We start from the raw sequence: 12,102 nt of genomic DNA, 5'->3' as shown, positions 1-12,102 counted from the left end.
TTTAAGTGCCTAGAGAGGAGTGGGCCAACTTAGGGAAGATAAGCCGATTGCGTATTATGCTGTCGGGCTGACAATGATGCAATCTCAGGCAGCGAACTCTCGCTCTGTTTTTTTAATTTCCCTCAAGCATCTGTTTCTAAATGGGGGTTTTATCCTTTAAAGCTGAGGCACGTTGTAACCTTCAGCTGTTTTATTCTTTTCTAAGCGCTAAGCAGGATAGCCAGAGGGAACAAACTGCTGCCAGGACACTGCATACTCCTCAATACGGGTAATTACCGCTACAATCAGCCCATTACTAACTCTGTGCTTAATGGGGAGAGGGAGGAACTTCAGTGAAAACAACAGATTCACTCAGTCAAATGTCAGCTATTGAAAAAAAAATACTGTACATGCATGTGGATTTACAAATCTGTGCCAATATATAGTGAATGCATATCATAATTACTCTTGGCACTGTATGTACTAGACTTCATTTAAATTTAAATGATTCAAATCCAGCATTTTCTTTCTAAGTAGTCTTGTGAATGCCTTCCACTAAGCCCTTTTGCCCACATCCCTTCTGCTGATTGAGATTTGAAAGCCCTCGCAGAAGTTGTCAATTTATAGTCAGATGCTTTAGTCCACTCTCTCTCTCTCTCGCTCTAAGTGTATTATGTGTTGACAGCTTTTTGAACTATAGGGTTTCATATTTGTGAGCTATTCAAACAAGCTAAAAGTGACATGGATCTACTTCACACACACACACATAGAGAGAGAGAGAGAGAGAGAGAGAGAGAGAGAGAACCTTTAAGTTATTCAGGGTTTACAAAGACCCTGAGCAAATGAACAAAGGGAATGTTAAGATAAAACCTAAATATTTCAGATTCAAAACGTCCTTTTTAAATGCATTTAGCATTTTTATTAATTCTCCAAAAGCCTTTGTAACATTTTTACTGCTTATTGTTCCTATATCCATTAACCCTTGTGTTATGTTGAAATTAAACTTTTGTTTAATATACCTTTTTGTTGTTATGATAAATATAGATAAATTCTAGTGCTTTTTGCACAAAGTATAATTTTTGTTCATGTTATGAAAGAGTAAATGAGTTGTTGTAAAATGAAATTCACTTTCTATCTATTCAGTTGAAACAAATGACTGTTCACAACTGGCATCAGATTGTCGGGAAATGAATGTCATCTCAGGCAATTAGATTCACTGATCTCATGTCTCAAAGAATATGAGATGACCTGTTATATAAGAAGATGGCAGGATACCGTGCACTTCATAGTAAATCATGATCATGTGTACAACTGTAATTGTGAAATTGAAAAATGTTGCAAAACGCATCCAACTGATCTCAAACAGCAGCCGCTTGTTACATTTGAACAGGCCTGTTGAAATAAAGGACTACCATCACATATATATTCACGTGAATTCTGTAAAAGTCCGGAATTTTAAGAATATGAAGCTTTATCATATTCCAGACATTCTGCCCCCATGCTGAGGAAATGTTCTTTTAGGCAAACTGAAAGTCGGATCCCTTCCAACTCTTAAATTCCGCTTTCATAGCCGCACATTAAACACACTCCTTGAGGCCAAACATACATACATACATACAGGTAAAGTATTTATTGTTTTCTGAATTTATTGCGTAAACAAAACAAAAGGATACTGACATTGTGCTGACGTTCATAGCTTTCTCTGAACTGTTAATGGCAAGCAATGACCATAAAGCTGACTGAATTTACTGTGGACTCCACTCCACTCGACCCCACAGCTACTCTACGAGTCAGAGGATGGCTAACATTAGTAAATGAGCATCAGGTCGACGAGCCATTAAAAAGTGCTTTGAAGCTCCATTTAAGAAAATATGGACCAATAAGCTGCTCTGTGCAATTTCAAAGAGAAGTAGTCTGTGTCACACGACATTTATAGAAATTAATATAAATGTGGTATTGGAAAGTATTTGTCAGAATAAGGCGGTGGCTATTGTAATTACCGTCACAAGCTATAATTTCACATGAACACATGCTTTATCTATATCTATCAATCTCTCTGTCTGATAGATGAGAAGAAGAAGCAATAAGCAGAGCAGTGACGACGAAGGCAGCAAGGCAGGTGTGGAAGAGTAAGAAGTTTGTAAGAATCAGAGAAAGATGAGCTGTCGGAGCTGAAAGCATTGTTTTCTCTTGATGGTGTTTATTTATTCATTTTCCACTCACACAGTTCTGACGGATCTGAGGGATTGAGACAGCACTGGATAGAGGGATCGATGCTGACAAGAAAATAGCTAATGTGTGCTGCACGGTGAAGTCAGAAGAAAAGGAACAGTTAGGCCTCTAATCACATAGAAGCCAACACAAAGGCCCTTCACAGTGCAGCTCAAAAGAAAAAAATAAGGGAAACTCAGGTGGACGCAGAGGGCAAGAGAAAAAAAAAAGTAAAGGATTGGAGAGAGGTGATAAAAGGAGAAGGGAGATGTTTCATCTTTCAGGTCTTTGTCTTTAGCTTCAGTGTCATTTTTCTTCCGCAGCAGGGCTCAAGGCTTTGCATATTCAGGTGTTTATCATATTTACATAGCTATTTACATAATTACCATAATGAAAACCATACCCTGCCAATGCTTTGTGGTATATGAACCCGCAATGAACCCGAAGTTTCAGAACATGTATTGAATGCCTACAGGTGCATGTTTACATAAACATACGTACAATATTCTCTCTCTCTTATCTTTCTTGCCCGTCATCTGTCTTCCTTTTGTCCTCTCTGCCCCCATGCACACCTCACCTCCCACAGCAGCGGTATGAAAGGTGCAGGATGTATTACTACTGTGTGTGTGTGTGTGTGGGGGGGGGGGGGGTGCGTGGTTGTGTGTATGACCTATTGTGCCCCCGCTGAAAGCCCCATACACCATAAGGACCACTCTATCTGATCTGCCCCATCTGCTATCAAGACAGGTAGTGTCTACACCTGGGGGAGAACTCTCTTTCTGTCTCTGTCGATCTGCCTCTCCCTCGTCTGTTCTACACACATGGGCTCACACACACACACACACACACATCACTGTTCCAGGATGCAGAGCGCTTGTTATTGAGACATCTGCCACAGTGCAGACTGACTGACATCAGTCATCTGGCTGTAACCGATGATGATGAGGAGCGAGGTCAGGTTTTCCAAATCGGTTACAGGGTGACTTCATTTTCCTTGGTGCCATTTCAGCAGCTCCCATAGCAGCAGAGCACATGCTGCTATGGGAGCTTCCCTTTAGTTCAACAACAACAACAACAAAAAACACAGTGCAGGATAAACTGTGGTCTCCATAGTTAATCTGAGTTAAAAAGGAGATTAGGATTTGAGTAGATTCCTTAAAGTAATATAAATATGTATTTGAAATTATTCTAACGTCACAGAAACAAACTGATTTACAATAAAAAAACAAAGGCAAAGTCAAAGCACTTGTTGATGGAGCCAACATGACTGAAGCATTTCCAGAGCTGTGTAGTCTGGTATATGTGAGTACATGAGTGACATTAATGTGTGTGTGAAATGTGCCTCAAAGTGCATTTCTTAGAATTACAGAGTTGAAATGAGATTTATTCAGCAGATTTCTTTTGAATATCAGAAAATGCACTTAAAAAGCAGTCTGACAGAGACTTCGATTTAAAAGAATGACTCTGCCTCTGGGAATGACAAGTAAAGCTTTTTTATTGGCAGCGACGTTCTGCTGTTAGTTAGTGTGAGAACTGACTTTTATTTGGAAATTCTACCTACGGGGTAAGACGACATTTCGCCACAAACTCAAAGCAAACCAAATTGTAACAATAAAGGTCCTTACAAGCGCAGCAGTAGCACAGGCCAGCACTTAATGTAATTGTTTGATGTATGCGTATACACTCCAGGCAAAGTCAGTAGACATTCAAAGGTGATGGGTTGTATGCACTGTTTGTACTGAAGAATGTAAACAAAGCTCTCTGTTGTACACTGAGGTGGATACAAATGTAAAGACAGTGTCCTTGGTGTTGAAACTACGCGTGAAAAGAAAAATGATTGAATGACAGTCAAAATGTCAAGGTATCCCTAAAGAAAAAATATGATGCGTTGCATCACTGGTTCACATCTCAAATGCATTGAGAAGGAAACAAGGAGAGTGCCTGAGGGACAATGCATACAGGAACATAATATACAACAGATTACAATTCAGAATGTCAAGGCATCCTTTTAACCATTCAACAAGTCTCTCTCTCTCTCTCTCTCTCTCTCTCTCTCTCTCTCTCTCTGCCAAGGACACCATCCCTGCTGTTGTTACCATGGAGACAAGCCCAGAAGGGCTGTGGGCGAGACATGTGAGGGACTGCGGGTGACTGAGTGTGTGAGCATGAGCATGTTTGTGCAAATCTTTATTTCTTGTTTGTTGTCTCATAAATGTTCTCAAGTTTTCTTCATACCTGCATCCTTATTTGTTTTCTTCATCAATGCAGTACGCAGCATACGCTTGAGTGGTTTTCACACTATACTTCAACAACTACAACTAAAGTACTGTGAGACAGTGGTAGGCAGTATGGGCTATTACGCTTCTATCTGTATCATATCATTAGCCTATCATCATCCCTTTTTTTAAATGGTTGATAAAATAAGCCAAATGCATTTGGAATAGTGTGAAATCTTTCCAGGTGCAGTTTTGGTGACGACTCATATTTGCTGCGGTCCTTGGCACACACAGTTGTAGATCAGCATCATATTGTGGCAAACACAAGACTTCACAAGATTTTGATGTATTTCCCAACATGCAACGCAAGCCTCCAAGGGTATGTGAACGTGTTGGTGTGTGTGTGTGTGTGTGATGGGATGTTGGGTGGGATGGGAGGTGAAGCATGTGTTGACAGCAATAATTCACCCCATTTAGTGAATGAGAGATGAGATAAAGTGTCATCTTCTTGCCCCAGACACTCTCCCCACTAAGAGATGGTAATGTGTCACTTTCACCATTCTTGTCTAAAAAGCCTAATGGCCCAACATCAAAGTCCTCTTTTCCCTGCCAGCAAACGGAGGTTTGCAGCAGTGATACATCTATTATGTGAGAGTTTATGCTGGCGTATTATCAGTTTGAACAGAATGTTGGATGAGGCCTAATTCAAAGACAGATTTATGGACCTGGCTGCAATGTATCATGTATTCATTTGCAGCACATCTCCAGATTTTATTTAAGGTGCTCTGAATGCAGGCAATCTGAAACTTGAGTTCCTCAGTCAAGAAGGAAACACAAAGAAAATGATTGTTGTAATGATATAAAATAGCCCAACGCAGCAAAACACCACAGATCAACACACATCTCTCCTCTCCATGCCTCATTAATATCAAAGGGAAAGTTGGTCCAGAAACAAGAGCCCCCTCCTCGCGGATGAATTGAGTGATGGTTGAAAGCTTAGAGCTACGTCTCTACGTGAAATTAATTTAGTAAGGTGTCACTCAAACATCAAGATACATGTGTGCACGAGCGCGCGCACAAACACACACACACACACACACACACAAATGAAAAATAATAAATTCTTACAGTGGATGCAAGTTGAAGTCTTTAGGGACATCATGCTACAACAGTAAAACACATTACATAAGAGGGGGCAGACTGTTATTCATTACTTATAAATCGTACTTTTGAACCTCCCTTCTGTCGTTCATATTGAGCCAAAAAACTGTTTATCATTGCATATCTAACACCTTCAACAGTTGTAGTTTGTGTATTTTGACTTAACTTTTATTTTTTATTTGTTTCCTGGTTGTGCGGTGTCATGCGCCAGAGGCACGAAGTGATGGGGGGGATCCGGGGGAAGTTTTCTTTTAATTGGTGCATTCTGGTCATGGTTTTTAACCCGATTAAAAAGGTACCAATTAATGCATGAAAATGAAAATAAAACATTTAACGGCTAAAGGTTTCCAGGCGGAACTCGTACTTGTGAACTTTGGTTCTGCATTACCTCTAAATCCTTTTTTTTTTGTTCGCGGTAAAAATAAACAAACTGTGCCGGAGCAAATAATCCCCTTTTCACGGAAATCCGTCTGTAGACAGAGCTCTGCCACACATGTGATGATTCACTGAACCTGCACGTATAAACATCTCATCACATGTGATACAAACTACTGTTGTAACAGACGATCTGGCATGCTGACGTTGTCTCTCCATTCCACTTCATAAGCTTTGAATGACCTTGTTATTTCCGTCTCATTAACTCCCACATTGTAAAAACGATAACTCTATTAGTGTTGACTTAATTCATTTTGTATTGTTGGACCAACTTTTTAAATTGAATTAGTTGAGACAACACGGTACATTGTGCTCTTAAAATCTTGAAAGGTGTCGTGAATGAACACAGAGACTTTAACTACAGTGTAGCTCTACACTGACTCGTGCCGACTTGCAGATAAAGAGAATATAGAGAAATATAAAACCAACAAGACGAGCAAACAAGTAATGTGCTTTTGGTATTGGTAAGTAAATACTGTTTTTAGTATTTTTTTTAAAGCAATAGTTATTTTTAATATATGAAGTTGTATTATTGTTCAGATTATCAGATTATCAACCGGACTAACTGAATTGGTACACAGTCAAATACCATCAGAAGCTAAATCATAAAAACAAAAAGTGCAGATGAGCCAATGCACAACCATGAAAAGGCATGCAGACAACCCCAGGGTAAGTATTTGCTGTATACAGAGAGTGAATAGTGGAAGAGACATTGCATCAACAACTTGACCTGGGAGAAGTTAATTAGTTGAGCTTTCTTACATTTTTGAATTAGTTAAAAGTTCTACCAATTTAACATTTTTCAACTGTGTGCACATTGTGTCGGCGAAAGGGCTAATAAGAGAGAAATAAAGACGAATATACTGTAGGTAATTACCCTCATTAAACAGCCATATATTCAGGAAGACGGGAGATCATTTTTTATCATGTGTGTGTGTGTGTGTGTGGGTGTGTGTGTGTGTGTGTGCTTTGTATTTCCTCAGCTCCATCAATGCCCTCTGGCGTTGATGGAGCATCATCATTATCACCTGGGCTGATGGCAAAGTGGCTCCTTGGCTAGACCCGGTCAACAGGCACTGTTCAGTGTCACATTTTGTGTGAATGTGAGTGTGTGTGCATGTCAGTGAATGTATTTTTGCTATTGCAGTTTCAGTAATTCCGTGGCCACACTAACATGGTTTTACTGGCAGGTCCCTTATGCAAACAAATAGCCTTGTCTGGCAGGTTCAGTGAAGGGTGACGGTTGTATCTGGTTGCATCAGGCCAGGGAGTGATGGGCACAGCAGATGGAGAGGAGAAACTGTTTCACCTCATGTGGACTCAGACCCACCACGTGCCCCAATAAAACACACAGTGCATAGGTTTGGCCTCAGACATTGTAACGAGGCTTGTTGAATTACTTTATACTTTTAGTTCGTCAGTATTAACTGTCTCCATGTGACATTGGCTTCAGGAACATTGTTGTCGACGTTTTTTTCTTTTGAAGGTCAGTTAAATAACAGGTAATGATGATGCTATATGTGCCCTGCGATGAACTGGCGACCTGTCCAGGGTGTACCCTGCCTTCGCCCAATGTCAGCTGGGATCGGCTCCAGCGCCCCGCGACCCTGAACAGGATAAGCGGTTTGGATAATGGATGGAATGGAATTAAATAACAGGCTCGTCTCTGCCTGTATCTAGGCAACAGATCTGCATTGATAAAACACTCACTCAGGTTATCATGACGACAGACAGAATAAAGGAAATGTATAGAATTATTCACACCTATTAGTATATTACACGTCTATAATCCCTAACATTAATCAGTGATAATAAATCATTTCTTATGTTTCTTCTTAAGCATGGGCAATATTCACTTATATTAGTTCAATAGATAGAAATGAAGAGAGATTAGGGTTAACGTACAGTTCTTTGTCCCACTTCAACGTCTTGCCTTCACTCTCAAATAACTTCCTCACAGTGTATCCTATGCTCTTGGTTTTATTGTAAGGGTGCTCTGATCGTTCAGCCACCAATCATTATATTGGTTTGTTGAGGGTTTGTTTCCCGTTGTTGCTCAGCTTCTTTGACTTTATGACTTATGGTAAAACTCAATAACGGCTGGCTCAGGAACTGTTCTCTATCTGACTCGTGGTGAGACACCACAGGATCTCACTATTAGGAACTCAGCAATGAACACCCACAGAACACAAGAGAGATTGGATTTTCTTCAGTTCACGCAGATTTATTTGCATCACAAAGTATTCAAGTAAACCGAGCTGTCCGGAGTCAACTCGCTTCACAATAGCATTGTACATTATTTTATACCTCCATTCTACCCTAAGTCCCCCCCCCTTCAGAGATGTCCTTCTCTCCTCTGAACTTCCTCCTAGACAAGTTAAACTGTGTACCTCGGACAAGTCATAAGATTAACTACAGTCTCTTTCCCCACTCGTCTTCTCCTGATTTCACCTCTGGCCGGCCATCACAGCGACCGGCTGAGCGACTTGTTTATCTACGTCATCCCCCCTCCATCTTCACCCGGGCTCCAAGGCCACTATACTAGACTCCCTGTCTCAGTGACAGGCCATTATCACAGGATGAATGTGTACATGGATACATTTCAAATTATGGATATGATTGATTTGACACAAATACATTTGTCTCCCACAGGTTCTGAAAAGTAATGCCAATTTTAAATTTTTTTTCTGACGGATAGCCAACCCTCGTTAACCGATCATTACCCAATAATATTATTTGAATGCCTTGCATACAGGGGTGCTGTGGTTGAAGTGCCTGGCTGCAACGATAACCCGATGCACAAACAGGTTTGCAACCTTACACAGCCTGTTCAAAGCTGGGCTGATGTGCCATTATTCCACTTCCCTGTTTGGAGTTTTTGTTGCTCCTCCACTAAGCTGGCAGGGGACATAGTCCCAGAGCCGAATCAACGTCTGTGTAAAAGGGACAGCCAGCACGGTGGGACTATAATACCAATACATTATCAAAGATGTGTGAGGGTTTCATAAGCCCAAAAGGTTGGAGACTCACTGAAAAGTGAAAATGTCTTCATGTGAAGTAAAAACTAAAACAAATCCTCAACGTAGAAAGGCTGTTTTTTGCATTGATATACAGATCTCGTCTTAACAGCACAATGAACACATACATTTGTAATGTGGAGCCGACCTTCTTTCTCTGGGTTACATCAGACTACAATTCATCAGACTAGGTAATAACTTCGTAATCCTTGCCTTGTTTTCTTACAAACACAAATTCCTTACTTCATACCGTTACAGTACACCGACACAAGGACACACACTCTCTCACACACACACACGGTTTGTTCCATATTCACCATGAGCAACAGGTGTGACAACAGCCTGCATGAACTCTGTGATTCTCAGCGTGGAGAGTGAGTAGGTGTTTGTGTTTTGATGATTAGTTGAGGATGAGTACACGCCAACATGCATACCCGATGCAGCCAAAACACACACGCAGTTTTGCCAATGTCCCGAGAGGGGTTTAGCAACTTCTCACCTACACCCACCGCCTGTAAAGTAATTGCCTGAATAACATCTATCCACTGCGTCCTATTACACGATGAGGCAAAGCTGAGCCCTTTGATGAAAATATGTGTAAATAAAAAGATACAACCTTGTGTTTAGAAAATGTTATTCTTCTGGCTGAAGGTTACGTCATTGTGCTTGTGCTCAGTTTGAGCAGATTATTCCATGACTGACATGAAACTTCATCTATAGTGGTCACTAACAAATATATATATATATATATATATATATATATATATACACACACATTCGCCCACTTATGTGTATAAGCGTAGCTAGCCAATCAGGACGTGCCTACCCAAATATTTGCAGACCCCACAGTATATATGGCAGCACACATCGCTGCTCGGCACACATCGCTGCTCAGAATCTATTTACAAAGTATAGGCTTATTTAACAGTCAGGTCGAGTAAGTAGTGCACTGCTGAAATAATCTCACAGACCTTTATAGTCAGTCTCTGAGGTGTCCCATGTGTGGGTGCTGTGGGTCATTGGAGCTGTCCTTTCAGTCCCCACAGCCTGCCACTGTTCAGCACCATGGACAGGGATCCTGAGAGCCAAGCAATGCACATGACTGCAGTGCTTGAGAGCTGTTGAGTACATTTCAACCTGACTCAGCGTCACCATTTCACAAAACGAAGCTCTGTAACACAGCATGTATAATATATGTTGCCTGCTGAGGAAAAGGAACCGACACACACAGACCTGACAGCCCCAGGGAGTCAAGTGAGTGAAGGAGAAAAGTTGATTATAAGGCTCTAAACGACTCCGCTAATTACCATTGATGCTAATTAGCTGGAGCTCCAAGTTAAACTGCACGGAGGGTAATCAGTGTCTGGAACGAGACAGAAGTTGGAGTCAAACTATCATCTCTCAACCCTTCATGGGGCACAGTAAGACATTATGCACTGTGATGTTATGGCCCAGAAATGTTGTAAAAGTGTGTTTTTTGTGCTGACATCTGACAGGCCCTCGAGATGACAGTGAAAGTTTGAATTTTAAAACAGTCTTAGCATAGCAATGGAGTTAGTTGAAAATGACTTTAATAGCAAAGGTTAATGCGTTGATTTATTTCCCAGTGTGTAATCATACTGATCAATGCACTATTTTTCATAACACACGCAAACACACACACATACACACGCACACACACACACACACATGCACACACGCCCATTTAGGTTGACTTATGTGGTCTCCTGACTGTTATTTTGTGCAGTAAATCCAGGTTTCTCTTGATGCCGCGATACCAGCTTAATCTTCTCCCAAGCTGTCGACACAACAACCGCTGGGTCTGATTTACTGTGGTCAGCTTCAATTACCAACCCTGGGAGCCAAAGGTGTTCCTCAGGGTCTGGATAGCCATACGTTTCAAGGACAATTATTTTTTAATGAGACTGCCTCCAATCCATCTGCATGTTGGTCCAGGGACGCTTGACAAATCTGTCCTTCAGAGGGCCTCCTCACTCTGATCTTTAGTTCCGCTTCATTTCCCCTGCCTGTCATGCTGTGTGTAGAGCCGCTATCGGTATGTTTCACCTGGCAAGACGTCTCACCAGTGGAAAGATAGGATGTGTGACTGATATGGCAGTATGGTATTTGTAGTTCTAAAAAATTAGGCCACTCTAATAAGCTGTATAATGACGAATGAGACTGAAGGTAGGCGGCATATGGTGGAAAATTTTGAATTAACTTTTATCTAACACATATCACAATACGTAATGTGGAGTAAGTGCATAAAATAGTTACACAGGTAGTCCCAGTGTGCATTCCTGATCCAGGCTTTAATTTAACAGATCAAAGATATTCAAAGCTCTCAGCATGGTGATGTGAGAGATCACAGAGAAATTGTATCTTAAAATGGCAACAATCAATATGTTTTGCTATTAACAATGGATCAAAGGACTACCTTCATGTGAGAGGAGTCACTTGTAGTGATGAGCTCACAGACAATATCACCCAGGTCCCTAGTAGACAGGCAATGTTAGTCATACGCTGGGGACCTTAGTTGGGAATTTAGCGGCTAAAGAGACCTCAGGAGTTAGTAGAGTCCAGAAGTAAAGGATGGCTAAAACAACTGTTTTGTAGCAGTAGCCCAAAACTTATTTAAATCCTGTGTAGAACTTGGCAATATAGCTAAAAATAACCATAAGGATTTAAATAACCAACTTAGAAAAGGCAAGAGAAAACAAAGACAAACAGTAAAATAACTTCCCAAAGTTCGCAAGCCGTCTTTCTTGGGTCCTTAGAGTTATCCTATCCAACAAAATATATAGTGATGGTGGGTTAAGTTTGAAAAAACAGAGCTCAAGGAGATGGTCAACGATCCTGCCCGTCAAAATGGCGGACGAGGAGGAAGTCTAACGCAACCATTGTTTGTGGACAAGATACAGTAAAAACAATGTCTGTAACATCATGAAATCTGTAGAGAGGCTTACTTAGACCATACTTGTCTCTGAGCTGAAGAAGCAGCTTGGCTTTATTAATCAGATCCAATTTCTCTACCAGGCTTTGATCCTCTGCTGCTGCTGAGCGTACATCTCCAAAGGCGCTCT

Source organism: Anarhichas minor, unplaced genomic scaffold (genome assembly GCF_050575085.1).
Source record: "Anarhichas minor isolate MPS153535 unplaced genomic scaffold, ASM5057508v1 ptg000011l, whole genome shotgun sequence".
In the NCBI taxonomy this organism is placed as follows: domain Eukaryota; kingdom Metazoa; phylum Chordata; class Actinopteri; order Perciformes; family Anarhichadidae; genus Anarhichas; species Anarhichas minor.
This window is presented reverse-complemented; position numbering follows the sequence as displayed.